The sequence below is a fragment of the Periplaneta americana genome, chromosome 2, assembly GCF_040183065.1.
Source record: "Periplaneta americana isolate PAMFEO1 chromosome 2, P.americana_PAMFEO1_priV1, whole genome shotgun sequence".
Lineage (NCBI taxonomy): Eukaryota > Metazoa > Arthropoda > Insecta > Blattodea > Blattidae > Periplaneta > Periplaneta americana.
Genome location: NC_091118.1, coordinates 86542712 through 86555983, shown reverse-complemented (window position 1 = coordinate 86555983; position 13272 = coordinate 86542712). Strand labels below are relative to the sequence as shown.

The 13272-nt window shown below is 34.6% G+C and overlaps 1 protein-coding gene across 1 annotated transcript in view; it reads left to right on the top strand.

The window, feature by feature from the left end:
- The window catches only part of LOC138694383 (uncharacterized), a 226229-nt gene that overhangs the window by 13830 nt on the left and 199127 nt on the right, over window positions 1-13272 (top strand). The gene's annotated exons all lie outside the window — the stretch shown is intronic.

Here is a 13272-nt window from a genome sequence, read left to right as displayed (position 1 = left end):
CTCTACCTGACTTCGGAAAAAGAGGTTATGTTTTCTAATATCGAGGGATGAAAGTGTCCTTATAGCAAAAACAAACCCTTAAAAATTATTATGTATATATGTAATAATTTAGGGTTGCACAATTCATTCGTAAAAGTGAAATCGTGAGAATAGTAAAAGGAACAAAAACAAAGAGTAAGTGAAATTTCTGATTGCGTTACTAACTTCGCGGTCTACCAGAATGCTTCAGTGAATTGTAAACTACAAATGTCTAATTTCAGCACACTATACTAACATTATTAATTAATTTTGTTTTTCTTATACCTCTCTAGCGACTGTCAGAGCCAACTTTAGAGCAAGGACGACTAGTAACACTTTGGAGGCGGGAAGTTTTTGTGACTGAACCAATACCGGCGGCAGTGCTGGCTTTCGGTGGTTTTGTCATGTCAATTAGAGTATTATATTTAATTTTTAGGAATATTTATTACATGTTATGTTTTATTTAACCACATTTCCACAACAACTGTTTTGAGTGTCGATAAATAGAGCGCAGGGAAGGATTCAGAAAAAGTCGATCGTGATTTATTTTTAATATATATTATATGCATTTTTTTCGCCCTATTCTTTCGACCTTCTAGCCTTCATAATAACCGCAAGATCATGGAGAGGACGTCTAGTGTTTGGTAAAACCTGAATAATGTACTTGTTAAAAAAAGAAAAAAAAACCGTGCTAGTAATAGTAGGAGAAGAGCTAGGTTTATGAGTAGGAGTAGGAGTAGTGACAGTAATAATAATAACTACAATAATAATAACAATAATAATAATAATAATAATAATAATAATAATGGGTAAGTAATAACTATTATAGCTAATTAGAACTATGCCCACGTGCATCAACGTCGGTTAGTGTAACCATCGGTTAAAATTGTGACCTAATCCCCGATTAAGCATTTTTACGGTGGATCGACCTCGGTTACGACTTAAATAGGAAGTTAACCACAGTAATCTCTAACCGGCCAAATATGAGCGGTTAAAGGAGATAACCAGCGATTAGTAAAGCAAAATGGCGGCCATAACCACAGGTGATTATTTCGAAGACGATTATTATTGTGCAGTACTTGAATTACTTGGATAGAGCATCAGCGTGAAGGTTCTTTAGTGGAAAGACAGAATTCTTGCGAGCAATTAGGTGACAGAAAATTTCAGGAGGGATTTCGTTTATCAAAATCTACAAATGGATCAATTGAAATAACACAAGAACAATCATATTTCTCCTACGGATCGGCTGCTTATATTACGATTCTATGTAACTATTATTTTCTGTATTTTAAGAGGGAATACTCGAATACCAGTATCTCTTTCTCTATGTCACTGGCTGAACAAAGAGAGGTTATGGATGGATCTTAGGATAATGCACAATTCCCTGGTGTAAATGGGGTCCAACATCGTACACACACATTCCTACCAATCTTCTGCATCCTTTTCCTTTATGGATATTCCATCTTTTTTATATAATACATTTAAATCTAGTAATTAAGTCTATCGATATTTCAACCTAACATTGGGATATAATCATTTTTGGATTCAATTTTCCATTTTGTACGATTTTAACCTAAAAGTACTGAAAAACAAAGAAATGGAACTCACAAATATAACAGCGCCCAAAGGCAAACAAATGCAACGCGAAAATGTAGGATACGTTCATTTCGATGTAGAACATAGTGAGCGCAGTCGTTTTTAGACGTTGACTATTATCTTTGCAGCGGTATGGATGCTTTCCTTTAGTCATTTTGTAGAAACAATGTACCATCATAGACTTTACTCTGGTTAAATGAGGTGTCAGCTAGCCAAGTTTTAGTAATCGGTGATTATGAATGGTGCACATAAATTACATTTTAACCACGGCTACTGTTTAACCATCGTTTCGTAATCTATGATTACTGCGTTTTTAATCAATGTTGATGCACTTCGCCACTACACTTACAGTAGAACTTGGTTATAGCGACCTCGCTTTGTGCGACACCTCGCCTATAACGTCAAATATTCTGTGGTCCCAACTAATTCCCCATAAGACATAATATACTTTTCTACCTCGCTTAATACGACAAACGTATATGCGTCTACCTCGCATATAACGTCATTTTCAACTACAGTTTGGAATAAGATTGTCTAAGAACCAAAGTATTTTAAGAAATATTTCGTTGAAATCTGGCGAATTATTTATTGTCCCCTTCCATCATAGACTTCTGAAATGGAGGCAGATTTCCTTTAACCCGCCAGAATTCATGCCGTATTAACGGCATTTGCTTACGATCAGTTTCGGCCAGGTAGTTTTCACTAAGTGCACACATTTTAGCGCAGTATGGCCCCTAAAAGAAAAGTTTTAACGTTTGAAGAAAAAGTTAGTGATTCATCAAATTGAGAATGGAATTTAAAAAAGCTGACGTGTGTCGTGAGTTTGGCCTAGTTAATTGCACAGTCCAAACGATTTGGAAGAGCAAGGATAAAATTGTTGCTGCATTTGAACAGAATAGATCGAAGCTAGGGGAAGGAAATTGTAACTGAAATAATGAATATAGAACGTAATTTAGAAAGTGTGTATTGGGAAAATAGGAGACAATAGAGTAAAATGACTGATTACTTGACTCCTAAGTAACGAAGTTTGGTGAGTATTGAACAAACTGTTTTAATACAGAATATTGCTTTATAATTGTACGTGTATTTTATTACGTTCATGGTAGGCTTAAAAGTGAATACCGTACATAAATCTAAAATAAGGCTAATTAAGTTTGTTATTTTTCATTTTCCACCCCACTAGACTGATAATATGAAACTCGGTTACTGCGACACTCGTTTATAACACAATTTTTGAGGTCCCTTGGATGTCGTTATAACAGGGTTCTACTGTATATTGTTATTTAATCAATTGTCCGGAGACAAGTTTCAATCTTATAAGTGGCACCAATAAGGCATCACTCATGAGGCAACTAAGCCAGGAGATAATACGGTATGGTGGCCAGTTCCTTTCCCCCTCCATTGCATGCATCGCTGACTAGTATACTAATCACACTTCAGATGTAGGTATACAAACAATTTTAATTATTATTCTTCTTCTGACACATCGTCAAGTGAGATGTAAGTCTATTGCCTGATAATGGAATTTCTAACCACATATCTTGCAGACTGATTTCGATTTACTGATAGGAAGACTTCTTTCTCTTTTACATGGACTGGGTATGTTGTTTTGAGTGTGTTATTTCCAGGAAGAGGTTACCTTGCGCCACGCTGACCACAGGGAGTCCCCAAACTTGTAAATACCCAGAATTGTTCACAGCTGTGGAGTAACTTAGCATATCTGACCGTGAAACGAGTGGGCCTGTGTTGAAATCCTGGTTTGGACAAGTTACCTGGTTAAGATTTTCCCGAGATTTTCCCTCAACCAATTGAAGCTTAATTGCTGGGTAATCTTAGACGTTGGACCATCATAATAATTACACTTCCTTCTTTCATCATCATCTCCATTTCTTTCCTATATTTCGGGCATGCTGCGATGTAGAGTCGGCTAGGAGCCGCTACCGAACTTGGACTCTGTGGTATGTGGTCATTAGTTTCTGGTGGTAATGTTATGATGTATCGTAGGCTTTTCCTGGACTCGTGGTAGCTCGTGGAACTGGGTGCATAACCTTCACAAGAGTGATGATTCGATTATTGGAGGTAGGTGATATTAATTATGATGATTATGAACATTACTACTACTACTACTACTACTAATAATAATAATAATAATAATAATAATAATAATAATAATAATAAACAAATCTATATGGATCTAGATCAGACTTGCAGCAAGCTGTAAACTCGATAAAATATTATATGGACGAACGTAATGAAACTAGGGAAACCATGATTTGAAGATCGAAGTCTGGATATTTCTAGAATGAATGGTTATTCAGTTTTACGAACATTTCTGTAACTCTTATAATTAAAATCACCTACAAGTAGCCGATATCCATAAAAATTCAACTTAAGAAATTGCCGATATTGGGTTCTTGTGAGGCAAACAAGTATAACGAATCAAACTGATAAATTTCTGAATTTTTCCTTTTATGTAACTTATAAGTAGAGTCCTGCGATTGGTTACTTTGAATACAAGTTAGATATACGTCGAGCATACCATCAAGGCTAGCTTCGCTTGGTACGCAGAGCAAGTTTGCGAGTCAACAGTTCATGCTGAGATCTTTCCCCGCACGCTGCGATACTGTATGTTTACATCTACTTATTCGTGTACCTGTGTGTATAAGTCGGTGTACAACAAGAATAGTACCTACTCAAGTACAAACTACTACTTGGATTTAACAACAATATTAACGAAGTATTTATGTCTGTTGAAAAGCAGTTCATAATGTAATAAAAAAAAATAATTTTTACCAGGGATAGACAAAACTAAAAAAAATCAGGTGTCTCCCTTTATTTTTGGGAGCAAGCACATTTTGCCAACGCATACAATGAGAAAACTATTCGAGCTAAGGTAAAGACACATTTACTGAAATATATTAAACAATATTAAATACAGAGTGTCCCAAATTGATGTATACACATTTTGAAACACTTTTTCTCAGCAACGAGGTGAGACAGAAATACGATTTTTGCATTTTTATCATGGCGCCCTTCCGTACATTCCCAACAACGACGTACAGCAGAGTGACATACCAACTGGAGGAGTTTAATATGTAGGAAGAGAATACGTTATAAAGTTATAACAGAATTACGATATTCTAAATAGTCTCAAATTACGTGTTTTGTATAGGCCTGTGGGTTTTCTTCTTGTTTTATGTTCACGGTTCTTACGGCATGCATCAGTTACAAACCAAATGAATACAGTATATATGAACTTCCGTGGAATAAAGAATTATATATAACACACTTTCGTGAAAGAAATGCCTACATCGTGAAAAGATGTCAGAGAAAATTTCGTAGAAAATATTCGATTTGTATAATACAAAGTAAATAAATTATTCACAAATCAGTCGTAAGAATTTATCTTACATGACGTAAAATTTAAGTCAGTGCTTTTCGAGAAGTGAATTTTAGGATATATTACATTAATGACTTGTACACTCCATTCTAAAGCGATTTGACAGGAAAAGAAATAATCTATGGATATTTTATGCATAATAAAGTAAATGCAAGCTTCATAATATTATCATACAAAGACAATGTATCCAATGGCTGTTTGATTAATTAAGGACTATAGCCATATCGATGCTTACATTTAAACAATTGCAATTTCTGTTTATCTGCAAAATTTTAGAATGCCCACAAATTAAAATTCATGTCAAAATTTCCAACATTACGATAAAAATTTTCTCACAAAAAAACCTCACAAGAGTTGAACGGCAACAAAACGTGTTCTTTTGTGAGAAGTCGTCAATTAACCAAGCTAAGGGTCGCCGCGACGGGGTTTAATTCAAAATTAATTTTCATTTCTGTAGGTTTTAGCACACACTGTGTTCTTCACCTGACATAATTAGGAAGATTAAATCCAGATGTTTGAGATGGGCAGGGCATGTAGAACCTATGGTGAATCCAGAAATGCATATATAGTATTAGTTTGGAGGCCAGAGAGAAAAATACCTTTGGGAAGGCCGAGACGTAGATGGGAGGATAATATTAAAATGGATTTGATGGAGGTGAGATATAGGCCTAATGGTAGAGACTGAATTAATCTTGCTCTGGATAGGGACCGATGTAGGGTTTATGTGATGGCGGCAACGAATCTCCGGGTTCTCTAAAAGCCATAAGTAAGTAAGTAAGTAAGTAAGTAAGTACGTAAATAAGCAAGTAAGTTTCAGCAGTCAGCATCTGCAACTATCTTTAATTCGCCGGGTTTCTTATCATGAGGAACACGTTTAGCAGTTGTTTCCTTTTCCTCTACAAAGTCGCGAGCTAAAGTCACGGCCGTCCGTACCTTGAATTCAGCTCAAGGTCGGTCCATATTCGGCAGACCACGCCCAGACTCCAGTCTCCGTCGGCCAGGGTCAGGGTGCATGCCCTTGGCACTACACCTCACACACCTGGGCGTGCAGCACCGCAGTATTGCTTTATTAATTTCAGTTATTCAAATCTCGAACATATTTTTTTACCCGCTAAATCTTAGCTGATCAGCTGGGACAGCGGTTAAGTGAAGGGGAGATAGAACTGAAATTTAGAAATTCTGTAATTTTGTAGCAATCATTATCAAATTGTAACTACGTACTCGTACTACTGCTATTCATAGCCAATCCTATGCTGAATTTCAGTCATCTAAGTCAATTAATGTTAGTTAATTTCAATTTTTCAAATAGTTTCATAAAAAAATGTCCCTTGCGCTACAAGTTTTGACTTTATGAGCTATAAATTTGCAGAATAACAGCACACACATAATACAGGGTGATTCACGAGAATTTACCGTCACTCACGGAGCATATTTCCGAAGACATTCCTAGCAAAAAATGTCATATAAACATGTATCCTAATCTCAATATTTTCAGAGTTACGCTAATTTGAAGTTGTTAATAAAACACTTTTTTTCTTTGGTTTTAAGGGTAAAATATTATTACAAATAGAGAATGAACTATTCAGAAGTATAATTTTTTTAATTAGCTAGTAATCTGAAGCTAAAATATGTTGTTAATTCCATAGTTGCTTCGTACAGAATTTGTTTTCGATTTTTAACTATAAAATTACATTTTCTTACGCATTTATCACAATTGTTACAAATCACACCACTCTTGTAAATTTTTTAAGATTGTACATTAGGTGCATAATTAAACTATAAAGAATCAAGTTTCTGAAGTCGTATGATTTGTAACAATTGTTGTGGTAAGTGCGTAAAAATGATGTAACTTTCAGTTAAAAATTGGAAAACGGAATTTGTACAAAGCAATTATCAACACATTTTTAGTTTGAGAATACTAGCCAATTAAGGAAATGATACTTCTGAATAGTTCATTCTCTATTTGGAATACTCTTTTACCCTTAAAACTAAAGAAAAGAGGTATTTTACTAACAACTTCAAATTGGTACAACTCTGAAAATATTGAGATTAGAACAGATGTTTATATGACATTTTTTGCTCAAATGTCTTCGGAAATAAGCTCCGGTAAATCCTCGTGAATCGCTCTGTATATACCGTAAATAAAAATTAGTCTGATTTTTGTACCTAAAAGAAATCCTAAGAAAAAAAATAACTTTGCTTTTCTGATTTTGATGTAAACAGAGTTTGTTACTATTTGAACATTTGGAATTGTACAGTAGGCCTAATATGCAAGTTATATCAAAGCCCAGATCAATTTAAGATATTTGTACATATTATAATTCTTGTAAGTTTCGTTTGCGTCAGTTAAGAATAATATTGTGTCGCAAGGAGTATGATTTTATATATGGAAAAATGTTTTAAGTCTGAAAATGATAAAAATGAGAATAAAGTTATGAAGGTAGTATTAATAGTCAATTAAATGCTGTACGTCGTGGTGCTTTACACACGGTAGATTGATAAAATGATTATGGCCTTTTTTTTAGTATGTTTAGAGGTAAAATAAAAAATAAAATAAAAATTTGAAATTATTATTTCGAAATTTCAGTTCCATTTACATTCAAATTTGAAGTATTAATCATTCTATCTTAAATTTTAAAACATATTTACCACAACTAATTAAGCACTATATCAACATACGAAGTAATAAGAGTTTGCTTATGTCGACGAAAATCACATGTGTAACGTTACGCGAAAATACTTAAAAAAAACATTAAAGATATTTAAATTAAATAATTATTCTAACAATTGAGTCAGACTACTAATATTATTAAAATTATTATCTGATAAAAATTTCAGGAGCTAGACTGGAAACATATTTGGTAATTTTGTTCTTGTGCGTGCTACACTTCGACTTCCACTCTGTTTGTAGTTAGGACAGATAATGATAATTTCTCTCAGTTCAACCATACAATAGTAAGGTACACCAATATACTTGTGCCATTCTGCTTTTATCTCTCTATTTTCACACTCATTTATTGATAGTGTTCTGCCCAAGATCAGGTGTTTCACTGCAAACCCAGTATTCTCTAATCTTTCCTATCTTCCGTCTTCGTCTTAGTCTCCGCATACAATCTATATATCCTAATGTTGTCTATCGTCTGATATCTTCTTCTGCCCCGAACTTTTCTTCCGTTCACCATTCCTTCCAGTGCAGCCTTAAGTACGCAGTTTCCTCAAACTGATGTATGAAGTCAACGCTGGTCTTGTGACTCCGAAGACAGTATTCCATTTTTCGTCTACCACTTCTATTCAACGACTCGTTGTACGACAGCTATAGGACAAAACATTGACTACTATCACTCTGTAGAACTGTATCTTCAATTCAAACTTAAACCAGCAAAGAATGTTTCGAAGACTGCACTAGTAACTATTGCGAAAAGCTTGTCCTGTTCTACTTTTTACAGGACGTCCACGACGTTTCGTCCCATCTGCAATTAAAGCAGTTATGATCTGAACTTGAAATTATCATTAGTATTGAATGACAATATACAGCGAACCAGAAATACAGCATTTCACTCAGACGGAGCGGGATCTCTCCGAGGAAGGACATCAGTTGCACGATGTGTGCATGTTGCACGTAACCCAGTCTCAGGATTAGACTATGGGGTACCTAGCACGCATCGTCACAAGAGTTCAGAGCAACGGTCCAAATACTTCATTACAAGAGAAACAAGTTGTAGCCGATGGGTTTTGTTAAATGGTGTGATTAGAAATTATTGTAAGGTACACAATCGGAGGAAATAAATAATAAACAAGCGCAATATTATGTTTTTGAGGACTGTACTAGACGAACTATGATCAAACGATCTTCTGCCGCTAGAATCCTAACTTCCCATCCTGAATTCCGTGGATGAATCCGACGTAGGCAGCCATCGACTGGTACTTCTCATAGTTTTCCTTATTATTTCTGGACGAACGTTTGAATAAGATCCTAAAATATCTACTATGACTGCCTCGCCTAAAAATCTTTCGTATCCATAAATTAGCACAATCACGATTATCTCCTATTACTAATAATAAATCTGTAACCGAAATTTTTCTGGTAATTTTCGCTTTACCAGAAATAATTGGGTCAACATGTATAATTAATCATCCTGAAACCAAAAATCGCTTTTTTGAAATTTTTGTTTGTATGTCTGTCTTGATATTTGTTACCTTTTCACGCGATAATGGCTAAACCGATTTATATGAAAATTTGAATATAAATTAAGTTCGTTCTAACTTAGATTTTAGGCTATGTGGTATTTAAAATACGTTATTTGAAAGAGGAGTTATAAGGGGGCCTGAATTAAATAAACCGAAATATCTCCGTTATTACTGATTTTCTTGAAAAATGTTACATAACAAAAGTTTCTTTAAAAATGATTTCCGATAAGTTTTATTCTATCATGACTTCGTTTGTAAGAGGCCTCGGACAACAACAAACGGAAGCTATTCATTTAACATGGTTCTTTGTTTCGAACATAAATACTTTAATGCTCGAAGGTTCTTTGTTTGTATGAAGCACTGCCTGCTTGATCGCATTCTGCATCTGCGTAAGCAGCCATAGGATGTGATCCAATGGGCAGTGGTATGAAGTAATCTCAGAACCGATTTGTATAAATTATTATTTTACCATTGAAAAGTGTAGTTTCTCTAGATGGACATAATGCTATAATGTTATTACAGTAACTTCTAAGTGAATCGAGAATAGGTAAGATTAAAATAGCTTTTTTATGCACAGAAAACTTGATAGGCTATTGTGTATATTATTTGTTTCCCTTATTTCTTAAAATAATGTTTATGTAGGCCTATCACATTCATTTTCATCTCAGAGAATTAACAAACAATGAGAGTGTATTGATTTAGTATGCAGTAATAGTACGTTAGCTTAGCATTCCATTATTTCAACTATGCTCAATGAATTGTGTTAAAATAGATTAAGTGAATAAACTATGCAATAAATGCATAAAGTCAATTCTACGCCATCATTCGAAGTTCAAGCATAAGCTTATCATTTAATTGCAAATCTTCTTCCAGCTGAGAATAAGAGCCATCAGTTCTTTCAAGTATATTTCATTTCAAACGCTGACCAATAAAATTGTCTATTAGGTCTAATACAGTATCAAGTTTTTTTTACTTTTTAGTAGGTTATTTTACGACGCTGTAACAACATCTTAGGTTATTTAGCGTTTGAATGAGATGAAGGTGATAATGCCGGTGAAATGAGTCCGGGTTCCAGTACGGATAGTTACCCAGCATTTACTCATGTTGGGTTGAGGGAAACCCCCGGAGAAAATCTCAACCAGGTAACGTGCCCCGACGGGGATAGTATCAATCTTAAAAGTAGAGTTGACTGAAGAACTCCAGGAAGTATTGCATGATAATAACAGTTAAATTCACAGTTTTAAATACAACTTTCAAAATGATTCAGAAGCAAACGACTTACAACACACAAAAAGTTATTATTCACTAAGTCATTACAAAACTGTATTTAGTTTTGTCAATATTTAATTCTAAGAAGTGCACGGGTATGGCTAGTTTATAATAATAACAATAATATGTATTTATTTTGGCGAAATTAAGGCCATCACGCCTTCTCTTCCACTCAGCCAGAAACAAAAGAAACGAAGGTAATATAATTTACAATGATACAAGTTAATAATTACAGACTAAAATTTAAAGAACACTCAAACATTGATGTAATTATAAAATCACAAGTTGGATAAAATAATGCAAACATACTAAATAATAATATTACAAAATAACATAAGGCCTGAAATCAATGAATATGCAAGTGGTAAGTGAACTAAAATTACAAATTAAGAGTTACAAATTCAGATGTAAATTATAACTATACAACACTGAGGGATATTATACCCACACATACACACAAAGAGTCGACCTGGTTGGCGAGTTGGTATAGCGCTGGCCTTCTATGCCTAAGGTTGCGGGTTCGATCCCGGGCCAGGTCGATGGCATTTAAGTGTGCTTAAATGCGACAGGCTCATGTCAGTAGATTTACTGGCATGTAAAAGAACTCCTGCGGGACAAAATTCCGGCACATCCGGCGACGCTGATATAACCTCTGCAGTTGCGAGCGTCGTTAAATAAAACATAACAACATTTTACACACAAAGAAGAATTAAACATGAATAAGGAAGAAAGAACACATACTTTCAGAAATAGTGAATAAAGTATGTAGGCTGCTAATAATTCGTACGATTAAAATGAAGATTTATAATGTCAATGATAAAAGTGTAACAAACTTTCGTGATAAGATAAAGTAAGGTGCGGGTTTCAAGATTCAAAGCTCATTCATGGATTTTATATTTTGTAAGATTTTAACTCAACAGCACTAAAAAAAAACAAAGAAATGCAACGCGCATACATAACGAACGGTCCCTTAAGGCGAACAAATCATCGGCTTACTTCTAAAACTCAGCAAGTCCAATTTTTACCGAATGTCGAAATCTGTGTATATTTTCAAAATGCCTCTGCTGATAACACCTCGTGAGTGTGAAAATATTTCTATATTTTATAAATAACAAATACATAACAGTTGTTGGCCAGGGTATAAAAAGAATAAGAAATTATTTTGCTCCCTTGTGCAATTTCCTCAAATGCAGTTACAAGGTTTTAATATAATAATAATAATAATAATAATAATAATAATAATAATAATAATAATAATAATAATAATAATAATAATGGTTTTGAAAGTAAGCCAACGAAATGCAACGCGAACATATAGGGTACGTTCGTTTCGATGTAGAAATGAGTAAGCGCAGTAGTTTTTATAGGCTACGTTGACTATTTTCTTTGCAGAAATGCTTTCCTTTCGTCATTTTGTAGGTCACAGATTTTATCCTGGTTAAATGAGGTGTCAGTTAACCATGTTTAAGTAACCGGTGACTATGAATGGTGCGCAGAAATTACATTTTAATCACGGTTACTTTTCAATCGTGGATTCGTAACCCATGATTACTACATTTTTAAGATTGCCACCAGTAAACTTAAAGAAAAGCATTACGTGAAGGTATAATTTGGCAGTAATGTATGTCAAAATTTAATTGATTGGTGATAAATAAAAGAAAATTTACTCTTGTGGTCTGGAAGATAAGTTTTGCCAAACTGTCTCCGAGATCACGTTGCCAATTTATCGTCACACAAAGACATCTTACACGAAAAATTAACGAATTGTTCTGTTCTCCCTCAACGTGTCCATACTGCATACCTACTTATTATCTCTCTAACTCTAGCTAACATTTTCCTCCCGTCAACAGAAATACTTCCAGTTTCATCAGCTCAAAATTTTATTGAGAACTAGAATAGCACAGTTCAATTTTGACGATAAGAGTCTACCCGTGTTTATTTGCCTTGAAGATTGTATGACCCTTAAATTAACCGTTCACGATTAAGTTTGAATTGAAGGATCTAATGAGCATTTCCATCACTTGAAAACCGAGGACTAACAATGTTATTATAATTTATTATGATTGTAATAATAATAATAATAATAATAATAATAATAATAATAATAATAATAATAATAATAATAATTCATGGTGATGATTTTTAATTTAGGTTACGAAATAAAGACGATTATAAAATGAAAAGGAGGAGAGAAGAAGGATGTAATTGAAACTAAGATAAATCTGATTCTCTATTGACACTATGCACGGGCGTGTCAACTTGTAGTATGAGGAAAGACCCGCAACAGTTCTTACAATTAAGTATCCGGGTGTAACGAAACACACTGGGCGTGACTATTGTATTACTTGCATTGTCAAAACCACGGGTGATAAAGTAAATCCCTGGCAGTATGTCGGGAAGTAAGGCCACCTGAACAAATTTGTCTATGGCAAAACAATTCTTTCCGGCCGTGCAATTCTTACAAGGACGCCTTGTATTCAAAATGTCTCGAGCAGAATGCGGTACAATTAATACAGATTGATTCTGCCATTGCGTGACTGGGTGTCGGATTTAACGTAACACGCTGTATCATGTGGTTTTGACCTTTTCCAATATCCTTGTCTCAAAGTTCGGCCATGCCCTGCAGTTTTCATGCTTCACATTTTTGGTAGTGCCCAATCTAATTTGTCTACTACCTGCACGAAATAGATACATAACTGTTTTTTTTTTCTTCATTTGGAGAGGCGGTCCGCTATGCAGGCCCGGATACACAGCAGCCTACAGCCCACTCTCATATTTCCTACTCTGCTTCCTGCTTCCTC